The sequence below is a fragment of the Carassius auratus genome, chromosome 33, assembly GCF_003368295.1.
Source record: "Carassius auratus strain Wakin chromosome 33, ASM336829v1, whole genome shotgun sequence".
In the NCBI taxonomy this organism is placed as follows: Eukaryota; Metazoa; Chordata; class Actinopteri; order Cypriniformes; family Cyprinidae; genus Carassius; species Carassius auratus.
Genome location: NC_039275.1, coordinates 3,453,797 through 3,463,962, shown reverse-complemented (window position 1 = coordinate 3,463,962; position 10,166 = coordinate 3,453,797). Strand labels below are relative to the sequence as shown.

At 35.7% G+C, this 10,166-nt stretch overlaps 1 long non-coding RNA gene across 2 annotated transcripts; it reads right to left on the bottom strand.

Annotated features, from left to right (window-relative positions):
• Positions 1-5,743: 5,743 nt before the first annotated feature.
• Positions 5,744-7,938, bottom strand: LOC113052846 (uncharacterized). 2 transcript variants are annotated; one of them, XR_003277120.1, is made up of 5 exons: positions 7,877-7,938; positions 6,880-6,988; positions 6,645-6,734; positions 5,932-6,116; positions 5,744-5,864 (listed from the first exon to the last, which is right to left on the bottom strand). It is a non-coding gene; the product is annotated as an uncharacterized LOC113052846 (long non-coding RNA). The 2 variants fall into 2 exon arrangements; XR_003277121.1 differs by lacking the exon at positions 6,645-6,734 and adding an exon at positions 6,467-6,530 and having other exon boundaries at positions 5,932-6,169.
• Between the last annotated feature and the right edge of the window lie 2,228 nt (positions 7,939-10,166).

The following is a 10,166-nucleotide window of genomic DNA, read 5'->3' as shown; positions in this document are numbered from 1 at the left end:
AGACTGTCCTCCTCTTAAAAACGACCACATAGGTCGTTTGTGCAAGCAGCATATTACGACCTATTATTACGTTTTAAAATCAAGCGCCCTCTAGCGGCCGTATTACGACAGTCTCGTTTGTCGGGTGTGTCGTCATCAAATGACCTTTGACTGTCGTTACCATCGTTACCACCCAAAAAAAGGAGGCGTGACCCAACATCTTACCATGCGTTGTTGTCCAGGTTTGTAAACAATTTTATTTTATGGTTTATTTTTTAAGGTACTGTTCTGATTGTCTGCAATTAATGTCAAAGTAAGTGCAGTTTGACGTTTTCTTTACAAATATGTTGTGAATGCCAGTGAACGAATGTGTGGCAATCGCAACGAATCTGAAATGACCAGTGACCACAACACTTACCATATTTTTTTTTTTACCATGATAACTGTTTTACTGTGGTATTTGTAGTTAAAAATCATTAACCACAATGCCATGCCTTTAATACCTTTTTGTAATGTAATTGTGATTCAGTGTTTTTTTTTTTTTTCAGTTTTGCAGTTTCTTCATATCACATACATCTCCAGCTCCTACAACAACATTCAGTGTCCAGCAGCTCTTTATGATGCTCTCTCTCTCTCTCTCTCTCTCTCCTCTCTCTCTCTCTCTCTCTCTCTCTTTCTCTCTCTCTCTCTCTCTCTCTCTCTCATTTTCGTTTCCTATTTTTCTGAACTGTAATTCATAAATAAGTCACACATATTTTTCTTTCTTTCTCTTGTTCATCATGGCATATTTTCACAGCTCAGAATCAGATTTTGATCAGTTCTTGTATTAACAGGGAACTTGTACTCGAAGCTCAACTTGAAGAAGTTTCCAGTGAAGATGAAGTCCTTCAAAGGTTCGACACAGGTAATGTTGAAGATATGTAGTTATAACTGATTTACTTTAATTAATTTATCCTTACTTTATGTTAATAACCTTCCTTATAGTCCTTCCTTTCAAATATTTTGTTCACAGATCATTTCTAACAAACATGCCTGTCTAAACATGTATGTATTCAAAACAACAACAACTTGTTTACTTTTTCTTTATTCCAGCTGAAAAGGAAGACCATGGGGCCTGTCAAACCTTGTTTGTGGAGTAGGGATGAATTTGCGGCATCTTTGTGTGTTTTACGGAGAAGACCAAAAAGCTGCTTAAGGCAGGATATTTCCAGATGGTACGTCTGTGGTTTGATCTGAGCAACCTCGACAGAACTTTAGCTGGGCAGTTACATTTTGCAACCGAATTTTAAATGTATTTTTTAGCTTTTTTAATACCTCCACGACCGCCAATCATCTACAACCCTGTGCTAATGTCAAAGTATTAATAATTCAAACAATTTCAAGCAAATTCATATGATATTGTACAAGCGTACTCTCCAGCTTTTCCTCCTGCTGTCATTGACCATCGCCTCAGCTCTCATGCAGACTGTGTCAGGAAATGCTGTGTAACTTGTCATGTGACACAAAAGGGGCCGGTTGCGTAAACATAGCTATTATGTTAAGACTGTGACCAACTAGCAGTTAACCAAAGAGATAATCATATTTCTTAGTAAAATTGGAACCAATCTATGTTTTTGTAAACTGACTTTAAACAATTATGACAAGTCTAGAGTAAATCAAATTATATGGCTAACTTTTTTAAAGATTAGTTTAAGCAGTTTATGCAACCGGCCCCAGGTCTTTAATTTATTTGACCAAATTAGATCATTTAAAGGTGTTTACAACAAGAACAATAACTATAATGACTATTTTAGCATCGCTACCAACAAATTATAAAGTTCTGTTTATTATTATACACGCTGCAGTTATGTTGTCTTTAACCACTAGCCCGTTGCTAGGGGGAAGTCGTGGCTTAGTGCTTAGAAAGTTTGACTCTTAACCATAAAGTTGTGGGTTTGGAGTCTCGGCCCGGCAATACGACTTTTTTTGCGCTGCCCCCAACTGCTCACCGGGCACCGTAACATAAATGATCCCCACTGCTCCGTGTGTGTGTGTTCACTGCTGTGTGTGTGCACTTTGGATGGGTTAAATGCAGAACAAGAATTCTAAGTATGGGTCACCATACTTGGCTGTATGTCACGTCACTTTCATTTGTTGTCAATGTTTTAATTATTCATCATGTTATAAATTCAATTTTTTCCTGTCTTGCAGGATTTCTGACAGATTACTGAGTCCTTCTCCATCAGCTCTCCACAATAGCAGCCCTTCCAAAAGCATCCACATCACTCTCTCTTGTGTGGCACATCTGCTCTCAGTCGTTAGCATGTCTACTTGTATTATTTCTCCTCTAGTCAACACTCCCATCTCTACTGTGAACACTCCTGTCACTATCACCATCCCACCTACTGTATTCTATATGCCATATATATATATATATATATATATATATATATATATATATATATATATATATATATATATATATATATATATATATATATATATATATATATATATATATATGTGTGTGTGTGTGTGTGTGTGTGTGACCTTTAAGGTCATTTAATGATAGAAATGCATTTTCCAGCTGAAAATGATTTATAAAATATAATTATTAATAACCGTTTTAGTTTGTCTTGCATATGTTCACAACAGAAGCGATCAGTGATTACAGGAGATTAAGAGGTAATCATGTGAAATATTAGTCTTAACAATATTTTTCTAATTAGTTAATCACTTTTAAATGAAAGAAAAGAATATGATTTCAGCTGGTGCCTTGCAACTCCTGGTTTGTAAAAATATTATTTGGCATTTTATAAACTTCTCTGCAAACAAATTGACAATTTTTATTTATTTATTCATTTTTTTTATTTTATATATATATATTTTTATATTAGCCAATTTAGTTTTAAAGGGATTTTCTATTACATAATTCTGTCTGTACCTATTAGTTACTTTATCAATCAGTAATTTTTAAAAGTTGTTATATTTCACAATAATATATTATTTTTTTTGTTTTTATTTCTTCATAGTGACAAACTAGAGAGAAAGAATGGTGTTATTTGCATTGTTTGTCTGAAAAGTTTGACATATCAATAAACACTGATATGGAAATTACTAAAAAAAAATTATCCCTGTGTTTTTTAAATTGTATTTATTTATTTATTTTTATTATTATTTTCCTTTTTTTCTGTAGTTTAACTGGTAGAGCTAAAAATTGCAAGATTGTAAATACATCTCCAAAAAACACACAAGTGATTAAATGTATACATTTAATACACTATAAATATATAAATATAATATTATTTTTTCATACAGTATATGCAAAAATGTTGAGCTTAAATATTGTACATTAATATTAGGGTAAAGAATGTGTATAATCGCAAATATGAGGCCCTTGTTTGAAAATAAATAACTGTAATCAACAAATCTATTGCTGAATCAGGTTTACCCCACAATGCAAATCCGTCATTTTAGTTTTATATTTAGTGGGTGAAAATAAATTCACCACAAGAACCCGGAAAAGCCTGTCATGAATGGCCGTATATGGACAAGTAAGGGTGTCGCTTCTGCTCAACTGGATTTTCATTGGCTTTGAAATCCACTTGGCACTCGAGGACTCGCTGTGACTGGACTTTCTTTTAGCCCAAATTAAAAAACGTTTAATGTTGCAAAGTAAATTTTGCTGCAATTATTACGTCAATAGTACCTTCAGTTAACAATGGTGCATTGCTATATTTTGTGAAATTACCTCTTTACCGAGATCCTAACCTTAAACCTGAACATAACTTAATTGAACTACAAAAAACAGCGCCATGACTTTCACTTTCCATCGATAGAATGGCTAAGGCTTATGGGCAATGTAGTTTAAAATGTTTAATAATGAAATTGTGAAAAATACTTCTTTTTTTAAACAAAGGGATATCTAAGCATGTTTATTGTGCAAAGTTATATGACATATGTGAGAGGCAGGCTGACATTTTTTATTTTACTAAGAGTACTTTTATAAACACATGTATAGCACTTTTCTATGAATGTTTGAAAGCTGTGCCAAACATTATTTAGTAAACATAGCATAATGAGTTGTCCTACCAATTTTCTTTTTGAAACTATAATCAGATTTTGATTTACAGCCATTTGGAATGTTAATTGTTTTGCTCTTCAAGGGGACTCTACTGGGCCCCTGGGGATGGAAGGGCAGGAAATGCACAGCTCTATTCTCATCATTGGCAACAAACTGTTGAGACACATTTTGTAGGTTGTCTTTTCAAAAGCATACCATTATGTAAGTTGGAAGTCATAGTTATCTTAGAATTAAGACACCAGAAAATCAACATAAGTGCCCATTTGGAAAGAGCTCAATTTATTTCATAAGATCAAGAGCAATAATACAGTGCTAATAGTAAACAAAGACAACAAATACATATTCTGACATTTCATCAGACAAGGCCAATGTGTCATTCAGTAAGACAATGTGTGACAGTGTGCAGTTTATGGTTCCATACAATTCATGCAATTTAAAGAATCATAATATAAAATACCTAATTCATAAATCTCTGTAAAGAATGTCTCATCTTTGTCCTGCTCAGGAGCTAGACATCAGTAATGTGCATGAACATCTTCATTATAATACAGAACAGGATTCATGTTGATCTTTCCTTGATTCATCACCTTCAGTTGTGCATGAAGTCCATGCAGTCTCTTCTAATGCAGCTCTTCATCTAACTGAATTTCATTAATATTACTAAATGTTCATGTCTTCATCAAAACAACCATGGTGATTATATGTGTTGTTTACAAAATTAAATGGTGTATCTACCAAAAAACCATCTCTAGTACAGAATATTCACCATACTTGATTATCCAACACCATACGCAATATTTTACTAGGATGCAGCATAAAGACAGATAAAGAAGCATATTAAGACAAATTATATTCAAGTGAAATAAAAATGGGTTACATTAAAACCATTTTATTTTAATCAGATGAAGAAACCCAGATGAAGGCATGGTGAAATGTCTTGAGCACCAAAGAATCACATCCAGTTTCCTTCTCATCATCAGAGCTCTCCTGGTTTTCTTCAAATCCATGTCTCTATCATGATCTTCTTCAATGTCATAAACAATTTGCAATTGTTATCCAGCACAACAATACAACTGATGAACAAGTCATGTGACCAATTCAAATCAAATCATTTTATTATCACAATACCATGAATGCAAGTATACAGGTGGTAAAATGCTTTTCTGCAAACTGCAGCATGACAAGTACTGAATATATTTGCAACACATATACAGTATCAAAAATATAAACCGTATACATAAGAGCTCAATACAGGTAGAAAATATAGTGCAATACTATACTATACAGAGAGAACAAAATGAAAACAATTAACAACAATCACTGTATACTGTAGATATACCTCTGCCCACTGCTCCGGGTGTGTGTTCACAGTGTGTGTGTGTTCACTGCTCTGTGTGTGTGCACTTCGGATGGGTTAAATGCAGAGCACAAATTCTGAGTATGGGTCACCATACTTGACTGTATGTCACGTCACTTTCACTTTCAGTACAGTATGAATTAGTGCAAACAGAATATCAGGTTGCAGAATAATAGTGAGTCAGAGTCCAGTCAGTGTAGCTGATAGAGTGCAGTGCACACAGTATGAGGCTGCTGGTGTGTGTATGTGTGTGTGTGTGTGTGTGTGTGTGTGTGTGTGTGTGTGTGGTGTTACTGGTACGAGTTCAGTTCAGTCTGATTGCCTGTTGAAGGAACTTGTTTTGCAGTCTGCTGGTGCTGGTTCTGTGATAATGTCTGTCTGATGGTGATGTTGAGAGCAATCCATGGCTCGTGTGGCTGGAGTCTCTGACGGTCCTCAACAAAAGAAAAACCTTGCGTAGATGTCCTGGAGAGACAAAATCATTGTGTCAATTATATATTATTATTATTTAGAATTGTTGTAATGGACATACCATTGATTCCTGTTGAAGGTTGTTGGAGGTATGGGCTCTCAGTTGTGAAGTTTCTTTTATGGCCGTAACATCTGTGCAGTCACACAGCTGTTTGGGAATTCAGTCTTCACAGTTTCAGGCTGCAGCGCTGCATTTGGTGACCATTGACTCCTCCATCTCTGGCCTCAGACCCGCTTCTCTTTAGTCTGGAGTGAAGACAAATGTTCTCAGTACCAGCTTTCCTTCTACTGCAGTCTTTCTGTACAAGTAGAAAATAATAAAAACAGTCATAACAAATCAGTTATGTATTGAAAACTCATAGTACATATGAAGACTTCAGATGCAAAGGCATCTAAGTTCCACCTGAAGTTTTCTTCTAAAATTCTTCTTAGAAGAACATTTCATACAGAACTTAAAGGCTTTTGCATCTGAAGTCTTCATATACAACACATCTCGTTCTTCATTTCTCCATCAACTGACTTCATCCTCCTTCAAAAACTGTAAGTCCATAAGAAAAATAGTTTTGGTGAATACAGGTGCAGGTGTCAGTACTCACCATATTCAGTCATTTTCTGCCCAAATTCCAGAAATGATGCCCTGATGATTTGTTCATTCTAGGACTTATAAAAAGATGTATATGTGAAAAATGATAATTGCTGACTTGAATAGAGATCAACATCATATGCTGTACTAATGCATTGCTTGAATACAGACACATCAATGGGGATGAGCACCTTTTCACTCTTTTCTGTTTGGGCACAATAGAGCCATGTTCATTCCTCATCCCCAACAGGACTGATGTTCTTTGTGTTTTTGCTCTTCAGCTGTAAAACAAAAATATGTCTATTAACCCCATGTTTAATTACTATTGCTTATTACATATGAATTAAGACAGATATAATTAAGTAAATTCACCAAAAGATTCAGGTTAGAGGATTAAATGAATATTGATTACAATTTTCTACAAACCTTTCTTGGAGAGGGCTGATCATGACAGGAACTTGCTGAGCCACACTAGTAGACATTCAGTTGACAAACCTGAAAGAGGCCATCATGCAACCATCCGCTCTGTTTGTACCTTACAACTAAGATGAAGACAAACAAGCAAAGAAAGGCAAAATCTTGCGTTTGAGTTTAACAAAATGAGAGGGAAGAAAGCTGTATCTTCAAGCTATATTATTCTCAATTATTTTCTACACTATAACATGCAGCAGGATTGTTGTAAGCAGTTTAAAGACCTCTTCATACCAAGGATGAGTCCATACTTAATGACACAGAGGAACAACATCAGTGGAATATATTTTCCAGCTGATGAACATTAAACAGCCAATCAAAATGCACATTTCAAAAGCTTGATCATTTAAAGTGGCAGACATCAACGTCGCTGCAGTGTGTATATTAATAAACATAACTTTATCATTGGTTGATGTTGGTGTGGATGCTAAAATAGTTATTGTAGTTACTATTCTTGGTGTGAACAGCCTTAAATGATCTAATTTGGCCAAATTAACTGAAGATCTGATGTGTCACATGACAAGTTACACAGCATTTCCTGACTTGCTTTTAAACAGACGTGTTCAATTAAAATCAACATGGAAATAAAGGCAGAATGTGAGGTGCGGACAGATATCATGTACTGTTAGAACGGGTTAAGACGGTGCTAATAAAGAATACAGTGGACTCAATATAAACTTTAGGATATAACGCTCTGACTACTTAAAATGGACACAGTCTGCATGAGAGCTGAGGCGATGGTCAATGACAGCAGGAGGAAAAGCTGGAGAGTACGCTTGTACAATATCATATGAATTTGCTGAAATTGTTTGAATTATTAATACTTTGACATAGCACAGGGTTTGTACTGATGGGGTCGTGAGGTATTTAAAAAAGTAAAAAACATAAAATTCGGTGCAAAATGTAACTGCAGTAAAGTTCTGTCGAGGTGCTCAGATCAACACAGACGTACCTCTGGAAATATCTGCCTTAGCAGCTTTTGGTCTTCTCCGTAAACACACAAGATGGTCAAATTCATCCCTCTCCACAAACAAGGTTTGACAGGCCCATGGTCTTCCTTTTCAGCTGGAATAAAGAAAAAGTAACAAGTTGTTGTTGTTTTAATACATACATGTTTAGACAGTGTGTTAGAAATGATCTGTGAACAAAATATTTGAAAGGAAGGACTATAGGGAAGGTTATTAACATAAAGTAAGGATAAATTAATTAAAGTAAATCAGTTATAACTACATATCTTCAACATTACCTGTGTCGAACCTTTGAAGGACTTCATCTTCACTGGAAACTTCTTCAAGTTGAGCTTCGAGTACAAGTTCCCTGTTAATACAAGAACTGATCAAAATCTGATTCTGAGCTGTGAAAATATGCCATGATGAACAAGAGAAAGAAAGAAAAATATGTGTGACTTATTTATGAATTACAGTTCAGAAAAATAGGAAAGGAAAATGAGAGAGAGAGAGAGAGAGAGAAAGAGAGTGAGAGAGAAAGAGAGAGAGCATCATAAAGAGCTGCTGGACACTGAATGTTGTTGTAGGAGCTGGAGATGTATGTGATATGAAGAAACTGCAAAACTGAAAAGAAAAAAAACACTGAATCACAATTACATTACAAAAAGGTATTAAAGGCATGGCAAATGTGTTACTTAACTAAAGAGTACACAATAAGCACAGTTACTGTGGTGAAAAGCATGGTAACGTGTTTATACTACAAATACCAAAGTAAAACTACAGTTATGACGGGAGATACATTGAGTTGTGGTTACTGAGGTTTTATAACACGTGACATGGTTCAGCGACATGTTACTATGGTAAAAACATGGTAAATGCGCGACTTTTACATGACCTCTTTCCACCACAGGCGAATTTCAAACGAATATCACAATGAAAACTAACTTTATAAAGCTGCAGATTTCGATTAAATGATTTGAACGTCAAACTGGTTTAATAGGACATACAGTGTCCAGTATCGATTTGAAAATAAAAACTCATATTATTCATAAACGATCGACTACTTTATGAGACGGGAGAAAACCTTACCTGTACATGTCTCGAAGTCATCTAAAATCCATATCATCAAAATCCACGAACATCTGGGAGAGTTTAAATCAAACAATTCAAAACGCAAATAGCGAACATGTTAAAATAAACCCACAATGCATTTAGGCGAAAGTTCATTTATCATACCTCCTGTTGCCAATAGGGGCGCTAATTTAGAGAACGCTCGTGTGGGTCGTATTTATGGATAGTGACAAACGACCCATACGGTCGTATGAGTTGGAGGACTTGTTGGAATCAACGGAGTCGCGAACAGGCTCCGTAGTGCCGAACTGAATCAACCGAGTCGCGAACAGGCTCCGAAGTGCCGAACTGAATCAACCGAGTCGCGAACAGGCTCCGAAGTGCCGAACTGAATCAACCGAGTCGCGAACAGGCTCCGAAGTGCCGAACTGAATCAACGGAGTCGCGAACACGCTCCGGAAGTGCCGAACTGAATCAGCGGAGTCCCGAACACGCTCCGAAGTGCCGATCTGAATTAACGGAGTCTCTGATTACTGACTGAGGAGAAGACTCTTTCAGACAGTGCTGAGGAGGCAGAGTTAGCTGCCGGACAGCCAATAGAGAAGAGGAAGAGTGTGTTTCTTACCCCAGCAGCAGAAGACAGGCTCTTCTGAGGGAAGGACAGGAGGCTTGATGCAGTGTTTTGCTGTAGAACAAGGCTCTTTCTCAGCACCTGATCACCTTTCATCATCATCTTTAAGAGTTCATGATAAATTCTGTTCAACTTCATTTCTCAGTTGAGAAATCCATCCACAATTCATAAAACACAACACATGCAACTGATCGTACAAGAAGTATTGACATCCAAAAGTCCCTGTAACATAAGCTACAATCAACAATTCATCCTAAAAGAGTTCTATTTTTTTTTTAGAAAGAAAGAATACATTTTACTGACCCCAAACTTTTGAACTCTAGTGTTTATTGTTAGAAAATAATTCTATTTTAAATAAATGCTCTTCTTTTTAACTTTTCATTCATCAAAGAATGCTGAAAGTAGTATCACAGTTCAGCAGCACAACTCTGATAATAAATCATCATATTAGAATGATTTCTGAAGATCATGTGACACTGAAGACTGGAGGAATGATGCTGAAAATCACAGAAATGAAATAGATTTTAATGTATATTCAAATAGAAAAATGTTGTTTTACTCTATACTATATTTAACTTTTTCCCCTGTATTTT